This window comes from Scophthalmus maximus, chromosome 19, assembly GCF_022379125.1.
Source record: "Scophthalmus maximus strain ysfricsl-2021 chromosome 19, ASM2237912v1, whole genome shotgun sequence".
Taxonomy (NCBI): domain Eukaryota; kingdom Metazoa; phylum Chordata; class Actinopteri; order Pleuronectiformes; family Scophthalmidae; genus Scophthalmus; species Scophthalmus maximus.
Genome location: NC_061533.1, coordinates 4,547,229 through 4,570,531, shown reverse-complemented (window position 1 = coordinate 4,570,531; position 23,303 = coordinate 4,547,229). Strand labels below are relative to the sequence as shown.

Here is a 23,303-nt window from a genome sequence, read left to right as displayed (position 1 = left end):
GGACTGTTATCAAGACATGGAGGCTTTGCTACGCTTATTAGGAAAAAGATGTGTATTTTGAAGTTTTTATGTTAATATTTCCATGTCATTTTGTCATCTCTCATATGTGAACAATCTGGATATATTGCGACCGAATTTGCATGCGGAGCATCGTTGCCGCGCTGACTGTTGATTTGTACCCGTGTTCCATTTTATTAAAAAAAACCTGATGTTTTCTGCCTTTTATCAAACGTGACGAGTTTTGACTGTTTTGACACTTTGCTGGTAATTTCGACAAGCTTTGTAATCTTTCTCCGCTGCCTGAAAAAAAGAGCACGCGCAAAAAAAATAATTGCACAAATCTGTGTTTCGATCCATTCAGCCATGTTTGGAAACGTCTGGAATAAGAAGTAATCAGGCGGCCGGTTGTGGCTCCTCACTTCTGCAGGAAGATAATGGAAATTATCCTGTGAGGAAAGATGATTTCTTTTTTAATGCAATATGGGCAGGGACCGGTTCTACCATATTTTACAAAATATTCTAATTATAAGGCCCTATAAGAATATTTTCCGATACAAATAATATATTAAAAAAAATTTGGGCAAGTTAAAGAGACGTGTGAATTAGGGATATTGGATATTTTGCCTATATTTTACAACTCTTTTGGCCTAAAACCGAGATCGGTACTTGTGTATATGTTAATATTTACTCTTTCCCCCCCCCACACACGTATTTGCAGGGATCATCAAGTCTCTTCTGTAATGGAATTAGCATATTATTATGCATACTCTGATCGTGTTGGCCCACCGGCAAATGCAGACATAAAATACATAGAAAAAATTATAGAAATATTAATTCCAAGAAAAATACTATAAACATGCCATATTTATTAATGGCAATAGCTATTAAAGGAGACATTATGCTATTTCAGTTTTTATGTATTCCTCTAGTGTGTTATAGGTTTTAGTTTTTATGTATACGGTCTGCAAAGTTAAAAAGCTCAAAGTCTGTGGTAAAGGGAGATCTTCTTCCCGACAGAAAACACTGGTCCCGGAGCTCCCGAAACGCCTCGCTGACCCATTGTGACATCACAATGTTACGGAAGTGCATAAGGCACGCCTAGCGGCCAGTCTGACACGCCCCCATGCAAAGTCAGGTAAAGCGAGAGCGGAGGCCGACACTTCCTACCTGCGCTGGATATTTTTTTCCACATCGCCCCTGACTCCGTATCAGTCACCTGACCAGGTCACCTCACACTTCCTCTCCACTTCGTAAACAGCCAAACGACTTGGTATTCAGCGTTAGTCTCCGCCGGCCCCAGCAGCCCGATCCCTTTCCCCCTCTCGCGTGTCCCTTCGCTTTAACCGGATGGCGTGTTTCACTTGGCCCGACTTAATGACACGCGCTGACAAGGAGGGCAATTACTGCTTTGCTATGCGGCGCACAAAACGCACGGCTCGTCTCAGAGGGGGCTTGTTGTCCGGGAGCCGTCGGGTGTGATTGCTCCGTCTCTTGCGAGGGCATGAAATGAGCTGGTTGGACGTGATGCCTGTCTGACACACACACACACACACACACACACACACACACACACACACACGACACACACACACGACACACGACACTTCATGTGAGATTTACAGGGTGTGGATTTCTTGTGAGTATTTTTATTTATTGCGTATTTTTTTGCCTTCTCACGTACAGCCGGTCCAGAAAATGTCCGGACTTCAGTGCATGTCTGGAAAAAGCAGCTGATCTTTCACAGTTGTGACAATTTATCGCGGTGATAAAATTGTATCCGCACACGCACAGAAACACAGGAACCACTTCTGTGGTATAGTTCCCACTGCAGCAGGTGTCTCCTGCACCACAGTTTCCCCCTAATGACACAAACACAATCTCACACTGTAGCGGCTGGTAATGACCATGAAGAGATTTCTTTCTTTCACGACCACAGAGCGGTGCTAGGCAACTACAAAGAGATGCAAAAATGATGAGACTTATGATGAACTTGTCATCTGGGAATAACTACGGATAATGCAGAGTTTATTGTTGGGCTTTAATTATGAGACATTTTGGCATTTTTCAAACAAATGAATTTTCCCAACTGTTCCGACTACTCCCACTTGACATCATCGTCTTGCAGATTACATACACTTAAGTGTTGTGTCGGTGACCCCTTTTCATTGCCTTATAATCTTCACGCTTAACCACGTTGCAGCAGTGCTCGCCTTCCCACCCTCACATCTGCTGCCTTTCAAAACGAGACCCGTCTCGCTCTTTGGGAGTGCATCAGTCTGAGGATCGGGTGTTTATACTGTCTTAAATCAATATGCTGAATAAGCAAGAGAAAGCTTTGAGTGAGAGCACTTGAGCACGTGGAGACAGTTCCCCCGGAGATGAATCAATATCTTCCTCGCGCGCCTATACCTACGTGTATAAAGGCACCTGCCGACGCTCGCCGTGCACGTGCAAAACAAAAGGAGAAGCTCCTCCTCCTGCCTTCCACGACCAGAAGTCAATACAGTGCCCTGGATGCAATTGGGGGGGGGGGGGGGGGGGGGGGGGGGGTTGTTGGTTAGTCTTGCCGGAGCTGTAATACTTTTTGGTTATTGCTTGTGTGCAAATAAAGTCACCTGGGGCATCAATAAAAAAAATCCCCCAACCAGCCCCAATTCCAGCACTGAATTCCCACTTTCATCCTCTTCCCCTCTAAATGGAGCATTCGCTCCAGCGCATGCTCGCGCTTCCACTCGTGGCTGCAGGGCGGAGAGCTGCGTCTCTCTCTGCGCTATCTGGTGGGGGCCGAGTGGGGTCCAGGCAGACTTGGAGTTGCCTCTGGTGGTCTGAAGAGAGGAACTGGAGCCCCTCGACGGCCCCGCCAGGCCCCTGCATACATTGTGTGTGTGTGTGTGTGTGTGTGTGTGTGTGTGTGTGTGTGTGTGTGACTGTTCCTCCAGTTTATCGCTCTCCAGCAGGTCCTGAGCCAGAATTCATTTACAGTTCGAGCTCCTCATTTGACTCTTGATATTTGACCCCCGGGGGCCTGTGGAATATGGAGCCGCCGCCTCGCCGGACCGTTTGGCAATATTGATCTTTTCTTTTCTTTTTCTCAAACATTCATGTTGCTAGGCAGCGACTGCGCTCGTTACAAAATCAGGCCATGGTATCCACAATTCATACGCCCCGGAACTTTGAGCTGTTTAGCTGCTCTTTTGATGTTCACGCACCGAGCCAGCCCAAACATAAACGGAGCAAAGTTAAATAAATCATGCGTCTCCGAGGCCACTGTGTGAGCTTCTGAAGTGGGTATACTGTATTTCAAATAAGTTAGTTTTTTCATATCGGAAAAAGTGCATGTCCTCATATTCACTACCTACGCTTCTTAAAGGTTCCACTTCAAAACCGAAGCAAGCGACCCCGCAAACGCCCTGTTTAACCGCGCTTTTCGGAAATGGCGAGTTTCTACTCTCTTATTGGTGCCAGGAGAAGTTAAGCTTGTAACAAAATAGACCTCTCTCCCGGTGTGCGTGCTTTTCCTCTCACAGCCCCTCTGCTAATTCCAAAGACAATGACCTAATGATGATGGTCTCTTTTAAACAACGTCTATGTTTAGCGCCCCTCGCACCCGAAGCGTGTCTAGCAGCCGCTCCCACTGTTTTCAAGGTTGTTGGGGGTTTTTTGTGCAGCTCACTTTTCTTTTTTTTTTTACTTTCGAGAACTTAACAACTTCATATGACTCCCCCACGACGTCCGCCGAGTGAATCCCTGCACGTACATTTCATCGCCCTATGAACAGGGGCGTAGCACGGGGGGGCAGATTACCAAGGGCCCATGGGTAATTAGTTTCATGAATTTGAAATTGGCTGAGTACGTTGGTTGAGAGACTGAACTAGGTATTTGAAAATACAGTGGCGGTTCTCTGAGGGGGCCCTCTCACTTCTTACAGGAAGCGCAAAATGGTTTAGTCTGCCCATCATGACTCGGCATGAGAATATCCGTCCACTAATCTACTGACCAGTGACTTCTTAATGACTTCCCTCAAGAAAGTGAAGTCTGGGCCCCAGAAGAGAAAAGAGAGAGCAGAAAGGTGAGCTAGCTATTAGCAAACTCCTACTACGACAGCTGGCTATAGCAGCTACCTAGCTAAAATTGACACTGCTATTGGTAGCTATCTAACTGTACCTTTTACTACCTGAATACAGTAGGGGTTAGCTGGCTAGCTACTATTAGAACACACGCACAGTATCATCAATTAGCTATTAGCAAGCTCCTACTATGACAGCTAGCTATAGCAGCTACGTAGCTGAGATCGACACAGCTGCTATTGCTAGCTAGCCAACTGTAACTTTTACTAGCGGAATACAGTAGGTGTTAGCTAGCTAGTTACTATTAGAACACACACACACAGTATCATAAATGAATCAGCATCATAGCTGCGGGGGGCCCCACAGAGGCTGCTTATATGTATAGGGCCCAGAATTTGGTGCTACACCCCTGGCAGTACGTAAGTACATTTACTCGAGCTACATCCATACGGGTACGTTGTGGTTTTAACTGTTGACCAACTAGACAACTAACTGTCTGTATTCATTTATACCTTGTCTAGTTATGTATGCACACTGCCCATTGTGTGAATGCTGGCTGCTGAAAGGCTGACGCTGACATTGATGGCCGGCTCGAATTTGGATGAAGAAGCTGGATGACCCAGAAGAATCCTCGGAGGTCATTAAAAAAAACAAAAAAAACAGAATAACAAATTCTCATTGGAGGCTATTTTTTCTACTACTTTTACATTTGAGATGTTGAATTCTAATGCTATACTCTTAATATTCTGACATTTTTCGGGTATTTGTGGCATTGCTACAGTTACTTGTGCAAACGATTATTTATTCCACCACTGCTGTGTGCTTCACCACAGGAAAGAGCCCTCCTTTCCCTTTATGAAAAACCAGGATGTTCAACTCGTGAGCTGCTCTGCCTTAAGCTTCGCGCCCTAAAAGCCACAAAGAGACGAAAACTCCACTATGCTGCCTTCCGCGCTCCAGCTCTGTACACTCACCCACCTAAGGGTAAGTAAATCCTGTCATGTCCTAGGCCCCTTGTCATCCCCCATACATAGTCATTCAACCTTGGACGAGTGCAGGACATGACAGCGGACGAGGCCAGTATGACTCTCCTTAACATACAGAGCCGGTGATTTGTCCAAGTGATGGCAAAAAGAATGGCGGAGAATTTCCAAGCGAAAACCCCCAAGAGTGAATTTTTTTTTTACTGTCATTATTGGCACTGGTGGTGGTTCTACCAGCTAAAAGATGTAGACAAGTGCCACAGTGGCCATAATCACTTTAAAGAATACCCTCTTGGGCATTTTTATACTTCAGGGACCAAGTCGTGCAAAAGACAAGAGCGCAAGAAAGATGGAAAATGTAGCTCCCTTGATACCACTAGATTCAACATAGCAACCAATACCAGTTTTTTAACTCCAGTTCATGGGAATTAGCATCAGTCTGACTAATAGGCCTCCTTCTCCGCAGTCGTTGGAAGGAGTGATATAAGACGAGATAGAATGTGACACTGAGTCACTCCATCATCTTGACATGAATAACTGAACAGGGGGGAAAGAGGGTAACAGAGAGTTTAAGAATCAAAAGGAGAAAAGCGTCAAGAATTCACACCACGTGACTTGAGAATGCCGTGAAAAAAGTGTGATGTATGTGTATTGTGTTTGCGTCAATGTGTGGCTCTTTGTGTCATGCTGTTGAAACGCACACTTGCAGGAAACAACACGCCTTCACAACCTCACCGTCCAAGGTGATCCTGGCTGTTTGTTGCTTCGAGGTAGGAGCACGTTTGGAGACTTCTTTCATTCCTTCGTTACAACTATTGTATTGATCTGAACTCATATTTGACACCTTTAAAAAATAATTCTATTGTGATTTTGCCCTCTCAACGTGGCGCATGTGTCTACGAACACCCTCTCAGCTATAAGCAAAACCCTTCACAACCGACTTTGGGACCCCGATTGGGAAAGACCCCCCAAAGGAATCAACACTCTGCTTCCCCTGTAACCTCTCTGGAGGTGTATTAGCTTTCTGCATATGTAGTTCATTCAGAAGTGTTTGGGAGATTAAGAGAAACATGGGGTAAAGGTTTTTTTGTGGATTGAAAGGCGGACCACACTGTCATCTGTAAACGGCATTTTTGGAATGAGGTTGTCCCGCAATTTCCCCGCATTCGTGGGGCTCCTCGAGGTGCTCCATCACCTCAGGAGAGGTCCCTTACCTTGAGGAGACAGTTTTCTGGGAGGCCGGTGAGACTTATGGAAGAGCCTGTCTGCATAATTGATCTCTGAATCTTGTTCTGCAACCTTAAAAGTTGCTAAAAATAATGATCCTCCCTTTTCTGAGAATAATATGATGTGGATTAATTATAGATATAGTTTGACACTGCAATGGTCGATGCCACCCTCATGTTTGTACGCTTAAACAGAAAAATAGAAACCAGTAGGCAGTTAGCTTGGCTTTGCTAAAAGACTGGAAACAGAGGAAAAAAAAGCGGACAAAATTCACGTACAAGGATCTCTAAAGCTCACAATTTAACAGGCTATATCTCGTCTGGTTAATCTGAATATAAAAAACAATGTGTAGTATTTTCATGGGGGATTCTGTGCCAGGACTATTTCTTAGCGAGGTCCAGTTATTCCTTGTTGTGAAGTTACTGCACCCAGCCACGAAATAGTCTGGGACACAAACCTTTGTTTCCATTGGAAAGAGCCAAGTTTCACTTATAGTCTTTAATGCAAAGCGAGGATAACCAGTGGCTGGATGATACCACTGGCATGAGCGGTCTGACTCAAACCAAGGAAGGAAGTAAGCTTATTTTCCAAAATGTCAACTTACACCCTTTTAAAAAATCTTGTCAAATAGGACATCTGTCCTCTCGCCACAATACCTCGCAGGTTGACACGCCCTAAGGTTTGCATGAAGACAGACACATCCTCATTTTTTAATTTAATTGATTGATTAAAATGAATACTAATCAACTGTCTGCATCCATGGCAACTGTGGAGAACAGAAATGAATAGGATCATTTAATGAATAACATCATCGAGCTTCTCAGGCAGATGGATGTTGTCGCAGGATCTACTCACTCTTTCCCTCTGTTTCAGTCCTATCGTCGAGGGAAAGAGTGAGATCATTGCGTGGTCCAAAATTAAGGGGGTTTCTAAATTCCATTACATATTTATGATTCCCGATCAACAAGTAGCTACTCAGTGGACAGGGAGAAGTCTGTGGTAGCCAAATGAAAACAATACCTCTGACTGACTGAATTAAAACATGCCAATCTGATGCAGTGTTTTTCTAAAACTCCACTTTTTGTAATCAATAAAACAAATAAAAATGTTGGCTTGTTGTTTAGTTTTTTTATGGCACATCTGCTGATATTGTTAGACAATGTCAGCTTTTGATATATCGATGCTGAACAGAAATACCAAAGAATTTGAAGAAATTTTGAAAGTGTTGCCACTAATATAGTTTTTCAACTATTATTTATTTACATATTTATTTGTTTTCTTGCCAGTATCATGTGAGAACTGATACGACTCTCATGTCTGTACGTTAAATATAAAGTTAGAGCCAGAAATGTTGTCTTGGCTTAGTATAAGAGGGAAACAGCTAGTCGGGCTTTGTCTGAAAATGTATTATTATGTTTAAAAACTAACCAGAATATCACCTTTTTGTTTTCTAAAATCAGAACTTCAAAAATACAATCTCACTGTGTACAAGATGGGACGACGTGACGGCTCTCCAAAAGTGAGGCCAAAACATCTGGCTCCTCCCCTGGTGGTTGGCTGCGGTATAAAGGTATATAAGGGTCATAAACTCCGCCTCCTCCATGTAAGTGGATGGGACATGGGCCAAAGTACACACTAAATGAAAGTTTCACGTGTTTGTGTTATTCGTGCTAATTTGCGTCACTGACGTCAAAGTCACGTCAAAGTCACATCTACCCGTGTCTTTGCATTGACTTTGGGTGTGATATCGTCCAGCGCAAAATATGATTCGGGTTGGACATAATTTTCAAGGTGGCCAGAAACGGGACTGCAGAGACTTTGTGCCCTCGAGTGGCCAAAAATCTATTCAGTGCCAATTAATGTTGGTAGCTCAAACTTTCAGTGCGCGCAGGCCTTGTGGATAATTGCAGTACGATGAACTTGTGACCCTTTACTTCTTTTCACTGTTTCAAATGCCGCCTCTCCGCCCACACGAACAACTCGCTCCCTTCCGACGTTATTAGCGTCGATTGGGCTCGAGGCATTTTCTCCTCTTTATTGGGGGGAGAAAAAAAAGGAGGGGAAATGGACATGATTAAAGCCCATTGATTGTGAGATGTCTTCACAAGCCATTGAGGAGAGGTCTGAGTGCTTGCCGATGCCTCATTTGGAGTGGAGAGGAGGGGATAATGGATTCCATCTTGCCATCCGCGGCTTCTTTATGGTTCGTGACAGAGTCGGGATGTCATCGGTTTTGTGAGACCATTGTCGGTCAGTTGTCACTCTTTTCCTCCAGCTTTTTTTCTTCAGGGCTGAATATTTGCTGAAAGCAACAGAGACCCCCCCCCCCCCCCCCCCCCCCCCCCCCCCCCCCGCCACCAGAGATTCAAGCTAATATAAAGAAAAATGGGCCAGACCATGATATGATACTTCTGCTTCCATTAGCTTCATTAGGACTGAGTGCAAAATTACTTCCAATTAGAGTTTCCTAGACAACATACCAGCTCTGCATAATAATAGTCTTTATCTCTCTACCCCCGCTCTTGCACTCACTGCTTTTGCAGTCAGGAAATTGTCTTTCCTCTCCCCTGGCCTTCCAGAGGCAATTTTGTGTGCAGCTATGTCTGCACTTTTGAGAAAGGCAGGGTTTCTGTCTTTCTTTTCTTTTCTTGTTCATTGTATGCGTTGCAGGTGAAAAGCAGAGAAATCCACATGCAATCAATGCATACAAATCATCATGCATTTGTATGTATTTAAGAGTCCGTTCTTGTTTTGGACTTTGTCTCCGTGAGCGAGCATGAGAATGATGGTCTACAACATTGTCCCCCGCAAGATTATTTTCGTGTGCGGAGACGAAAAGCAGCAAGATGTCTCTCATGAGCCAAGTGCCTGGCAGCCGGCACGCTGTGCTAGAGATGCCATGTCCCATGGAACACAACATCTGTTTCCATTAGGTCCCATTATAGCTACACCCCGCCCCAGAATACATAAACCAAGCTCAGGCTTTGCGGGCGTCGCATGCTGATGACTTCACTCTCCATCTGGCACAGTTTGAGTAATGGCAAAGGAAAATGCCCAATTCATTGGAGAGTGAAATGCAATCGCGTTACCTCTCACAGTGGAAGCACGTCAGGCTGCACAGCTTCATCTTCAGATTTTTCAGAATGCATTGTAATGCCGCGACTCAAACAGCCGCCGGTTCTCTGGGGAGGTTTACAGTTACAGCCTAGATAAACGCTTGAACGAGCAACATCATGCGTTATGAAAAGAAAAAGTGGTACAGCTTGTTCAGTCAGAGCAATATTACTCTCAGTTTATAAGAGCTTGGGAGGCACATTCTTTTTTTCCACCATTCCTAAACCAAAGTTTAAGGAATGAATTACTGATTATCATCTCTGACATAAGCTGCAATCGTTGGCAAGTCCTGCTAACTATGACCTGCAGCGACCTATTGCTTTCAAAGTCATTGTGGATATCATCCGCTAAACTAACTAACTTACTAACCAACTTACTAACTAACTAACTAACCAACTAACCTACATTGGCATGTGGGGATACATTTATAGAGAAAAGCATATTCATCCAACCTGGGACAAACATGACAAATTCAAGACATTGTTTGAAAAAAGCTGTTTATGTGTATGTGAGTCTTATTGTTGTTTTATATTGTGCCAATTACTTATAGTCTCAAACTAATTAGAAAAACCCACAGCACACACAAGCACATAGACCATCTTAAAACCAGGTCGCTGGCAAAAACCATCAGCAAGACCAGTACAATCACCAGGTTAAACCAACATACACCAGCTAAAAAACACCAACATATGCTAGTCAACAGTACAGTAAAGCCATCGCAAATTATATACACCGGCAAAAAACACACTAACAAACACAGAGTAGGGTAACAACAGCTGAAAAAATCTGCGAGTGACAGCTGTCATTTTAGCTATAGCAACATCAACGGTCATTGCTAGAAGTAAAGATCCTGAAATCAATAACTTTTTGTTTCAAGACACGTTTCAGTTTATTTCCTCAAACATGACGTTCCGGTACCTTGTAATATTAAAACTAGATATATATGTAATTGTATTATCTGGATCCTCCCGATAACACAGATAAACTGTTGTTACAGCGTTTGCACATTAAACTGATGTCCACGTTCTTTTTGTGGGAGAAAAACAAACATTGTCCAGTTTGTTTATTTAACACCTACAAAACTACATTAGAGATAGATTCACCACCAGACCCAGGGTAGAACCGCTGTGGCATCACCAACCCCTGGCCGGAGGAGACTCTCTGCGGACGTCCGATTGACCGAGCGACGTTTAATGACGCCGGTGTGTAATGACGGCTGGCGCGAAATGATGCTGTTTATATGCAGCAGCGGCACTTACCTTTGCGTTTACAGCATGAAATGTCAGGGGTGTTTCTCTCTCCTCGACATCTCGTCTGCTGCGATGGGTCACAACAAAGGACGCACGGTGCGCCGGGTCTTGGAAGTCAGAATCCAATCTGTGACATGTTGATGTGATTAAAAGCAGCTACTGGAGGTGGGCATTTCACAAGACGCGGGCTGTTTTGTGAAATGATTGTTTGGTTCAGGGATGTTGATATTTGTCTTACACAATACATTTTCATCCTCTGCTGTAAAAAACCCTGGAAACAACAAATTGAATTATTGGTGAATTATCTTTTTTTTGGTTGCTCAAAACAATATATTTTTATAGCGTACCTTGAAGTATTAATATGTACAGTGTAATTCGAAAGACGGTGCTGCCCTTTTTTCTTGACATCCGGAGGTTTTGAGAGGTCAAGTATGTGAATTCATGCAGCGCTTACGCATAAGGCAGGGATGTTAAGAGAGCAGACGGGGCTTAATCAGCTCCAAGACGTATTAATTGTACATTTTGTACATGATTGTGGTGATTGTGGTCGTTGAGAACGTTGATTGTCAGCTGATTTTTGAAGAAGGGAGTAAGTCTGACAAATCTGCCCATCAGGATACAATTGTTATCACAAGCTGAACCTGATCAAGCCACAACCGAACACAGCGCTCACAGCATCTGCTTTCATCAGGACCACACTGGAAGGGCAAGACACGTCACCTTTAAAACTTCTCAGCCGGTTCCCTTGAAAGAAAATACCTGCTTTGAATTCAAGACTTGTAGAAAATGAAAGGTTACTCTGAAAACCGGTTAATTATGTGGGAAGGATGGATGAAGGCCTCCGTGTCTTCAGTGGATGGCTGAACACTTGCTTGTTCAAAGTAACCTGGCCAGTAGCCAGTCGACACCGAGCTATTGATTATGAAGAGCAAACAGATTTCCGACCGTGTCTTTTTTGAAGAAATCAGATCGTAATTACTTGAGGACGGCGGGAACAGAGAAGTTCTCACAAAAGATACGGAGTACCACAAAGTGGATCTGTCGAGCTCCACCTCGTCAGTCGTTAAGAATGAAACATTCTCACGAGTAAATCTCTTTGTAGTCATGCTATCCCCATGACTTTAGGAATAATAATCTCAGTCTATCAGTTGGTCAAGTCAGCCTTTTCAGCCCAGGCTGATATATCTATTGGATGGATTGCCATGAAGTTTGTTTCAGAGATTCATGGTCCCCAGTGGATGACGTCTACCAACATTGGAGATCCCCTCCAACTTTTACTGGTTTCCAGAGCACGAAAAAAAAACCATTAACGATATAACTTTTCACTTGTCCAGTGAAATATCTGTGAAATGGATTTGCAGATAGATTTGGACTGAGTTGTATTTTTAATACCTTTTCATCTAGTAACCATCATCAGGTCCAAATTTCAACTGATGGGGAGGGATGGGACATGACCCAAGGAAGAAACATTTCAATTTTGGAACTGATCTGGTTCAACTGGCGGATCCAGAATTTTCCCCCCCACCACTTTCTTTAACGTGGCAGGATCAAGTGGCAAACCCGCTGTGACGTCACCCATCGGTTTTGCCAACTGACGTTCTTTTTTGAAGCCTCAGGTTCAGCACTTTGACGAGTGTGGCAGTGACGGATTGACTTTTCATTACACTGCCTCCGTGGGCCCCCAAACACAGTCACAGCTTGTAGATGCCCCATCACTCAAGACCACCGGAAAACTGCACGGACGTCACAACAAATTCACGTTTCAACCCGAAAGTATTCACTTTTCCATGAAACTCACCAAAGGTGCTTCGACTCAACGAAGGTCACACATCCTCAGACACCTTTTTTTTTCAAAGCAACAAGGACGCCATCAGACTGCATGAAAATCAAACGGCTAGATGTGATCGGACAGCAGCTCCGCTCTCAGTAAACAAGTTTACAACACAACACACACAGGCTTATGATAAAAAAACCCTCTTGTTTTGTTTTCCTCCTCAGTCCCGTGTGAAGACAGCGTCGGCTCTTTGTCCCGGCTCGGGCAGAACTGATGGCCTCACCGAGAGTCCACGGAGGTCTCGCTAATCACTGCTGCTGCTTTATTGGAACATCTCTCACCTATCTGTGAAAAGAAAGAGGCTTCGTCAGCACCATTACACCCAGGTTTACAGATTAAGACGCCTTTCCGAAGGTGGGACCACATTTTTTCTTTCCCCCCACCCATTTAGAATAAGAAGCATGCGGAGGAGTATTAGGGCCAGTCAAACCAAATAAAATGAGAGGAGGAATAGTCTTGCATTTCGAGAGTAAAGTCGATAATTTTGAAATGCCGACCGGATGTTGATGTTTTGTCAGCCAGCTTGCTAAGCTAACGCTAGCTGCTAATCAAGTTGTAAAGTTGCGATATTATTATTGACACGCTGATTGTTGAAGAAACGATGCGGTGGCATCGGGTGTTTGCGTATGAACGTCGACGTGTGTCCTGACGCGATAACGTGTAAATTGCAAAACAACCGTTGAAGAATTTCGAGAGCCGCGCAGTTACCGAGGCTAGCGTAGCTTTGCTAACGTTAGTTAACGTCGTTTCTTCTCGAAGGTGTGTTTTTAACTTTATTCCTGACATTTCGACTTTATTCTCGAAATGTTGAATAAATTAACTTTTCTTTCTTATGCCTCGCATCAATACTCTTCCGTAGAAGCATTATTTTGCTTGCGCCATCCTCATTAGCAGGGCTGCTTTGTGGCGGTGGGCGGATGGATTGAAACACTCCTTTGGTGTTTAAGGTTGTGACAATCAATGCAGCATATCATATTAGAGTAACATACTGCAGAGCTGTTGGGATTCACAGGAGGTAGGAGTCAATGTGCAAGAGACAGTAGGTGAACACTAGCCGAATAAAGCACAAAATTATTTTTCTTACCAAGTGCAAAATGCAAGGAAAACAGTATGACCTACTACCAAACCCTAAGTGAGTGTCCAAAGAAGAAAATCCAGGGAATAGTGTAAACTGAAGTTTTGCATGCACTGCAACCACTCAGCCACCGGAGCACTCCATTCCCACACACAGTTTCAATCAGATCAAATGGAGATATATTTGGAGCATGATGGGTGGAGGATGATGAGGGTATTTGAGGTCATTGGACAGAGCTGCGTGTAGGACATCCGACGAAAAGGGTTGGGCGCCGAAACGCAGAGCAGAAAGTCGGTACGACAATGAGCAGGTATTCAAAACGCGCAAATTCATAACGACCTCCAGAAATGTCCGCAGACATTATCCGCCTATAAAGAAAAAGAAGCTCTTAAATGGATACACGGCGAGATGCGTCTACGAGCCGATCATGACATTCGTTGCGTATGTTAATTCTGGTGAAATTATGCCATTACGAGTCGCATGATTAGAGAAAATAACATTCCATGTTTGATAAGGACAATTAGCTCTCTGAAGCCCACCTACCGCGCAGCCCGGAGGGAATGACTACTTTGCAAATACATTATGTGATAAGTCAGATTACTCTTCTCTCGTCTCGCGGAGAGCGCTGAAGCCGATCTTTTGTGGAAATCTGCAGCTTGACGTTTTACTGGAGGAAAGGTTGAGCCAGTGTCTTTGTCACGCCTCCTTATAAATGGCGCTGTGCCTTTTCTTTACTCCAATCGATATTTCATGTTGAATTTGTTGAAGACAGTAGTCAACAGTATCGGACCTTTTTACCTCCCACTCTGTGCATTAGTACCTGACTGCTTGTTTATGACCCCGTTCCGAAATCTAGCAGTTCGATAAAACCCTGCTTGACAATTAAAGATCCCCTCCAGTCACGTTTTAAAGTATATAAAAAATAATCGCCTATGCCTAATATTTTGTTTTACATTGTTTACCCCCCCAAAAAGTTTGAAAAAACCTCTGGGCCTGGAAACCAGCCACTCTCTCGCCCTCAATGAGGAATTCTGTGACTATGAATATTCATGGTATGCAAATAACACAGGCCCCGCCCACCACCGCTGCTCTCGCTAGGTTGACCGGTGGAAGAATGTGCGCAACAAGACGGCTAGCGGCAACATCAGCGACATTCAGCCATTGGACTTTCACAAACTGCTAACGCTAACGCTAACTGTCCCCTAAATGTTATTCGAATGGTTCATTTCATGAGTAAAGTCAAATTTCCGGCAAGGGATTACATGCACATGTATATATGTACTGATATTTATTGACAACTTATTGCTGGTTTTCCACCTGACAGCTGCACATTTCTCTGAGGGGCTTTGACTCTGCCAGTGGGTCAATCAGGGTTATTTAACGAGTGCACTCGAAGTGATAGAGGGAGATAATCTGAGTCAGGATGGCAGATTGCCTACTGCTGCATCTTGTTTTGCAATCTCTCCTCTATATGACATATAGACAGGCTCTGCGAGGCAATGAATTAAGGCATATTTAAAAAAAAGCATTGTCCATTTTTCTGAAACAAATGCAGCGAGGTCAACGTCTTTGTGAGTCATGAGCATACTCGGAAAGAGAAAGGATCAGATAAGCTGTTTAAAGATGAATTTGGTTTCACCAGTTTTAGCCCAAGACACAGAGCGAACTTCCCCCGATGTGAAACACCGCACCTACTTTTCCACTCGACAAACAAAGAGCTCTGTGAAAGTGTGCAGCGCATCTCTCCGATCTGAGCGAGTGGAAGCAGAGGAGGAAAGCTTCTCCCCTCTCGAAGCAGAAAACTCTCAAAGTAATTGCGGCACCTCGGACACTGACAAGGGGTTCGCTCTCGGGCGACCGGGCGCGTAATGCGTTTCTTTGCTTTGTGTTTTTCGCCCCTGCTTCCATAAGTGCTCGGCAGCCTCCACTTCTCCGGCTCCTCCACAGAATCAATCACAGCAGGCGGCTTCACGCCGGCGCCAGATGTGATGCCAAAAGCCTTGAAACGCCGTTTGAGGTGCAAATCAGTGGCATCATCAATAGCGGAATCCTTTTCTCTTTAAGAGATCACTGTGAAAAAAAGGCCTTCAGTGATGCCATCTCTCCTCTTAATATACCACAGACCCTTTCTTCTTTTCCTTTTTACCATCACAGGTTTGAAGCAGCGCTTGAAGATGAAATTGTTTTGCGCATCTAAATGAAGGGATTAGAGGTTGAAGTCCTTTTCTGCGTTATTGGTTTTATTAACCGGTTCGGCTTTTATACATAAATGCAACAGTTGGATTTTTTAATAAACATATGTTGACACTGATTCATTACGCCGTCCCTCCACTAACACACACACACACACACACACACAGAGTTGGCATGCGTTTGAACCGACTTGTATCCAAATATGTTAAACATATTGCAGTCAGCGTTCCTATGTGCACTGCAGATACGTTTCCTCCATTACAATTTCATTGTCAGCCGCTGCTGTGGGCTAATTCCTCTGCCATTATCGTCATTATCCTCAGGTCATCCGTCAGATGATTTGTATTCATAATGGGTCTGGAGCAAATTAATATTACATGGTCGACTTAATGAGCATAGGGATAAACCTCATGAAATGCACAGTGCAGGGCTTTTTATGAGACCGACAAAAACAACACAGCAAACCTGGTAGAGGTTTCAAATGTGTCGAAAGATTTTATATTTTAGGGAATGTTTATTTGGGTACAAAATTAATTTGCCATGATTTTTAGATCTTAAGGACACACAAATTACATTTTGGTAGGTTGGGGGGAAAAGCTATTTATAAATATGCCCATTAGAAGCAGCATTTATTTTATGCAGACAGATTTCGTTCAATTGAAAACGAAGCTGTTGTCTGCAACCAAATAAATTATAGCGCAACTCCACGAATCCAGAAAGTTAACACAGAACAACAAGTCCTCCAGCTCATCGTCGTCCTGGAAACGATAATAAAATGCATAGTTTAGGGTTGTTAAACAGTCATGGATTAAACTAACGACACTGAACATCCTTTTCACAATCTGTCTCCCGTGTGAAATTGCTGTGCTTTGTCAACCGGCCTATGCTCAACACGACTTCGTCGCTCTACTACGTCACCTGACTTTTTCCTTTGCTCACGTCATAATCACGACTGCGACCAGATGTTTGCCGTAAAAAACGTCTGTTGGAGGCGTGGAGACAAGGTTTATGTAAGGACCTCATATTAAATCGAGTCAGCGAAACATTCAGTATTTTAGTTTTAAATTGAACAGACAATAACATTTTACTCATTTTGCCTTGCAGTTACACTCCTTGCCAGTAGGGGGCAATGCAGCCCGCTGGATACAGCTTGATACCAGGCAGCGGGTCCGTCCAATTGTTATATGGTTGAAGGGTTGTAGCAGGACGAACTCTCAGTCAGACCCACCCCCAATTCTGCGTCCGGTTTCAAAAAAAAAAGCAACATTGAGTTAGAAACTTGAGACTTCGAGAACAGCAGATACGGTGGGTTGCCACTTGGTCATTATTAACTGCTCGCACAGAAGGACTAGGTATGGGCTTATTTTTACGTACTGTCTACTCAAATAATAAAATGTCAACTGTTGAAATGTCTTGATTCACGGTTTTTGCAGACTCACGGTGGAGGAGGAGAGCGAGGCAGAATGATGTACAGTAGAGGCGGAGCTAAACAAGGTGTACACGAAAGGATTCCCCCAAAATCAGCTCATGTGAGCTCGCGGACACTAATGCTGCTTTTGAAGCCGTCGGTCACGACGCAGACGGGCTTAGAGAGGAAGCTTCTCAGTCTGGTGAAGTAGCCATCTGAAGCTTCATTATTTGAGCCGCTCCCCGGAAGGATCATTGATTCGCCCCATGCAGCAGGCTGACACTGACCTGAAGCCCCTGATCACTGACTGGGGATCAGAGGGGCTCATCATTTATCCCGCGGCCCACTGCTCGCACGGCACTGCATCAACACCACACGTCCTCCACCAACGATGCACTCGCCCTCCTCCCGTTGCTTCCAGTGACAGTTAAAGGACAACGAATGCATTTAAGTGCCTAGAAATATTTTCCTAATAAGCCGCGCAGAAAAAATTGCTGCCATAAAGGGCCCCCCACTCAAATTGAAAATCGTGCAAGTGGAATGTCAGAATTCAAGAGGAAAATCTCTTGGAAAATATATATTTTTTTCTGTGAGTGTATTGTCTTTGTGCTCTTTTCAAATGATTCTGGATCCTGCAGATCACCGCCCGAAAAAAAAAGTGTGTTTGGTTTAAAATCGTGTGTGGTTAAAATTTGGGTCCGTTTTTTTGTTATTTTCACTCCGTCCGGTTTGAAGTTTAGCCTCAAGCTCGTTTTCGCCCCCCACCCCAAAAAAAAAAAAACGGTGGAAAGATTCAGAGGAGAGATAAAAAAAAAAGCTCAGGTTTGTTTGTTTCTCTTCATTGCTGATTTAGATGGAAACATCCAGACGTAATCGCTGTTTCCTTCACCTTCAGGGCGAGGGGGAGAAAAATCCATCCCCGGAGTGTGACTGCCATTTTTATTTAAGATTCTCCACACTTCATCCGCGATGGGAGAAATGCTTGATGAAGTCTCGGCTTCCCGCGATCTGATTTGTTCCCTCGTTGTAAATGGAGACGGAGGATTTGCCACAAGAACAAGTGGAAAACAAACAGTCGGCGTTAAACCGTGTGGGGGGTGATGATGTTGAGGTGTCTGTGCAACAAAAGTTTCTGTTTATTTTAAGGCTGTTTTCTACACTTACTTACTTATGTTAGTTGCCATTTGTCTCTTAAGCTATGATATAGGCAACAAATATTGCCAACAAATCTATTCAGATTGCAAACTGTAAGTTTGGTACAAGTTATTTAAAAGTTTTTAAAGCTAATAGATGAGTAATGTGAAAAGTGTCTCACTGTGACAAACTTAATCATTTTTTTTGTCTTCCAGCATTATAATAATGTTTGATAATAATGTTGAACTTAGATCCAAGCTCTTGGATACCTGACTTCACATTATTATTATTATTATTATTATTATTATTATTATTATTATTAATAATAATAACAATAATAATAATAATAATAATAATTATGATAAATCCTAGGCCCTTTACAAGCTTACACACAAGCTCTCCAAATGATAATATTGCTCCAAGTTTGGCACATCAAATTTATGAAGTAATGATACGACAATGTTGTGTGTTGTGCGCTTGTTTTGATGTCCCACTTTGCTCAGTTATCAGAATGTGAATTCATCCATCTATTCAAAATCCCCCCCAAAAAATTCAGTTTTAAATCTGGCCTGTACTGTAACTTGACATGAGCCATGCATCAGTTTCCTTTTTCTCTCTCTCTCTGAGGCCAATGTTGAGTCAAACTGTGACTAAAATACAAGGAAAAATGAACACAAAACCGTTTTTTAAAATGTTAGTGTGGCGCATTTCCCCTCGCCCTGCTCCCCCGCGTCTCTAATGGCTGCACCGTGTCACCGGGCGGTTTGGGGACTGAGACGTGAGGAACGGAGGCGGGTGTGAACGGAGCTGTAATGTGGGAAGGTGAGTTAGTGGCCGTGTTACCAGTTGAAACTCACCACTTATTTTGTGTGAAAAGCCATTTGCGAGCGATTAGGAGCAGCAGACCTGTTTCCCGCTTTGAAGCTTTGCTCAGCTTTGCTTTTTCTTTTCTTAATAAATTCCGTCACTTTCAAGTCATTATTATTTTAAAGCTTGTTGATCGGTTGAGATTGCCGGTGCTGCGTGCGGAGCCGAACAGCTCAGTCGCCGAATGGGAAAATATTTGACTTACCCCTGTGAAGTGCTGTCGGACTGTGAGTGTGTAATTCTGTTCTGTGTCATTTTGTCGTAGACTTCTACAGGAACTGACTTCTTTTTGCAACCTGGGGAGTCGCCCTCTGCTGGTCACTTGAGAGAATACAGGCTTCAGGCACTTCCCGACCCGGTGAGTGACTACGTCCATATTTATATACAGTCTATGGGAGCAGCTTAACAAAATGAAATGTGGATGTGAGCCTACAACATAGACAATAACTATACGCCATTAGCTACAGTAGCCTCCTCCATTTTGAACTCGCTGGCTGTCTGTTGCCCTCAACTTGAAGAGTTTGGACAAATTTACTTGATGCTGATGTGACCTCACTGTACCCGTCAACTTATTTTCTTTGTCACATTAAAAGTGCTGCCGCCTTAAAAAAAAACAAAACCTCATTGGTTTAATTATTGGGTTTTTGCCCTCCTGCCCCACTTGGGCTCACAAAATATCGTTAATCCATACCGTAAATGAATTAAGTGTATAATAAGATGGCTACACGGTATTAAATAAAAACTGCATAGGTATCCAAATGGCAACGTCACCCGTAAATTCAACCTCTTCCTTTCAACTGTGAGGACCAGGAAACAGACGAGCTCAGTTTCTTCCAGCTCAGGCTGGGGGGGATTTGTGGCAGTAGTTAGACCCTGTTATGTGGATCTTTTGAAAGAAACTGCGCATTGAAAACACAGTGACTTTCATTATTTAACCATTCTTTCTCTAAAAAAGCAGCCCATTTCGTCTCTTTCTGCTCACGGACAAGGCAGAAGTGAGTCTTTTCCCCGAGGTTAGCTTTCTCTGGCAGCCATAAGCAATCATATTCCCTTCTAATGATTTTTCTTTTTCTTTCCGTTAATAAATATCTTGAGGACAGAATCATTAAATACAGCTAAGCGGTTGATTTCCCTCTAGCACACAGTTTAAATGCCCCACGGAACGTTTACGTGGGCAGTTGTGTTGATTGAGCCCATTGAGCCCACGTTGCCCTCAAGTTCAGCCTCAGGAAAATGAAAAGAAAAAGAAAAGTTCTCCTTTCATACTCAGGCGGATCTCATTTACACACAAAACACTCTTTATTTCCAAAGATGAAGAACAAGTAAATCACTTTTGAAGAAGATGAAACATTCAGTTTTCTGTATTTATCTGTATCTGTATGTATATATATATATCTTCATATATTAAACCAGACAAGACAAGATATTTTAGCAGCGGTCGCATAAGCGTACCTTCAAACAAAGATGATTGATTGAGATGAAGAAGAAAAAATAAGATCCTGCAGAAAAACAGTCCTCCGTGGTAGTCGGACGTGCTTTGCCATCATCGTGCATCACGTTATATAGGCAATAAAAGAGTCGCTATTACTCAACACACTTTTTCTGCGGCTCGGGGGAGAAGAGGAAGCGCGTCTCTGCAGGTCGGATCGTAATCATAACCAGCGGGCAGCGGAGCGCAACATGTTCCGTATTAAGATGTGAGGATCGCAGAGGAGGAAAGAAAAAGAAAAAGAAATAACCCTGCACCGTGAAAAAATGTAATAAAAGAACAAGTGAGAGGGAAGAAGATGACTTCAGCTGTGTGTGTGTGTGTGTGTGTGTGTGTCAAATACAATAAGGTCACATTATGCTTATGGATACTTGAGTCATCGCGCAGGAGTATAGGTGCAGGCAAGCCGATCAAATTAACCGCAGCAGACGAGGGATGACAGGGCGCTGTGTGGCAAATGGAAGAGGACGACTTCTGTCCTGTCGGTTTATGCCGACTAAAGAACAGAAAAGGAAAATATTCCGCTCCCCCCGTTATCCTTTTTCCTCTGTATGATTCGTCAAGGTGGTTACACGTGTGCCGGGGTTCTCAGAGGGAGCAGACCGAGGCGATATCGAGGATAAGAACAAGGACAGGATGTCCTCAAAGCCCGGCTCAGGCTGCAGGAGTTTTAAAACCCCGACCCATTTTAAAATCGGGTGGCATCAAACAAGACTTAAGAAGATTTCGAGTAGCAGCGATGTCCTCTAAGTATAAATTCGCAGATTCCCTATTTTTTGCTTTCAGGAATGTCTCCCGTGAACGCTGCGCACGCGGCTGCACTCTTTGCACCCCGATTACCATTTTAATAAATTATGCACGTTTGAAAGTTCTGAATGCAAATTTGAGATGTTTTCCTTTCATCCTCCGAGCCGCAGCACAGAGATTGGTGCGGCACTTTCACCGCGCCCCGAGTAAACACATTTCTTTTCGGTCACACTGTGAATCGCAGAGGCAGAGCAGAGGTTTTCAAAGCGGAGCGCAAAAAGGATTCCCTCAACATGCTTCCCAATCGGACCCTCCCCCCTCCGGACCTGAGCCCCCGGCCCGTCTGTGAACCCTGTTGGGACGGAAACATGCGAAACCTGTGGTGCAGGCGCCCATCGGCTAGTTCCTCACTTCATCTCAACCCGTGTGACCGGCGGAGGCCGAGAGTAAACATGTCACTTCTGTCGGCAGGCGCCCGAGTCGCACCCGCGCTCGAGGGGTCGCGACCCGCGCTCGAGGGGTCGCACCCGCGCTCGAGGGGTCGCGACCCGCGCTCGAGGGGTCGCGACCCGCGGACGGTCGGCGGTGGCTGCCCCCCGGGAGCTCGTTGTAGCCGCCAGTGAAAGAACAGGAGATGAGACACTTCCGCTTCTTTCTCTGCATTCCCTGATAGGTGTTGTTTTAAACCTGGTCCGGACGAGAAGAGTCCAAAACAAAGTGTACAAATTGATATAGGGATTGCTCCCTGCACTTTTTGGAATTTTAATTCATGTCACATCCTGCTGACATGGTGTTACAAGACGATGACATACGAATCTGTCAATAATTCCAGTAGTGACATGAATTAATCATATTATTATTTTTTTATCACCGGACGTGACCTCAGAACCCGAACGTTTTTAGCATCCAGTACTCTCTAATGGCTTGTTCACACTACAGGATTCCTAGCCCGATTTTCCACTTCCGACATATTTTGGAACTCGCCCACTAAAGCCGCGGATCAGAGCCACATCGCCATTCGATCGGCCAATCGCATTGCTTCATCCCACTGAGATCCCCAGCAGGCGAGATATGTGGACGGGTCGCCGACAAACGACAGCCAATCAGAGTGCAGGACTGCGGCGCAGTCGGGGTTTTTTCTCCTCGTGAAAGATCATGTAGTGTGTGACCCCCCGCCCCCCCCCCCCGTCATGCCTTGGGGCGGAACCGCACAGAGAGCTGACGACTGTGACAGTCGTGTAGTCCCAAAGAGTTCTTCAACCTTTATTTAACAGATCATTTGAACCCAAACGAGAAGCTACGAGAACCGTTTCGTCTCTCGAGGGACAAAGCAGACTTCTGAGGCCGTTACACTCAAAACGCTCCCCTGCCTGCGAATCAAGATCAAGTAGGAACTAATATTTTACGGGAACATAAAGAAACAAGTTTACTGTCACAAATAATAAGAGTGATATGTGATAATGAAATACCTATATATAATAGTAAACTCTGATGTTTTAAATAGTGTTCCTACTGACATATAATGTGACAAAATAGTCGTCTCCCAAATTCACCATACTTCACTTTCCCTCCCCTGTGAAATGTCCTTTTCGGCTGGATGAATAAACATTAGAAAAGTGACAGACGGGCGATCTTTAGATGGAGGGGGGGCAGACTGCGTGCACTTTCCCTGTCATGTCTTTCTGGGCGGAGGAAAGAACAAAAGAGAGAAAGAAAGAAAGCTGCTGGAAATAATGACTGCAAGTTTGAAACGTTGATAACGGTGATCTGAAAGGATGTCAAACCATTAAGTGAGCCCTGATGGGCTGAGTGCCACACGTCCGCTGGTTCCAGAACTATTAGTACAATACGGAGGCTTTTAAAGATTCCACTGATGAGCCTATTTGTCTGAGAAGTGTTCACGTTGTCAACCCGG

At 44.1% G+C, this 23,303-nt stretch overlaps 1 long non-coding RNA gene across 3 annotated transcripts; it reads left to right on the top strand.

The window, feature by feature from the left end:
• Window positions 1-2,580: 2,580 nt before the first annotated feature.
• Window positions 2,581-17,863, top strand: LOC118313345. 3 transcript variants are annotated; one of them, XR_007030195.1, is made up of 6 exons: window positions 2,581-4,069; window positions 4,589-4,704; window positions 4,901-5,051; window positions 5,760-5,820; window positions 7,738-7,847; window positions 12,640-17,863. It is a non-coding gene; the product is annotated as an uncharacterized LOC118313345 (long non-coding RNA). The 3 variants fall into 3 exon arrangements; XR_004794448.2 differs by lacking the exon at window positions 2,581-4,069 and adding an exon at window positions 4,430-4,486; XR_007030196.1 differs by lacking the exon at window positions 5,760-5,820.
• Window positions 17,864-23,303: the final 5,440 nt, after the last annotated feature.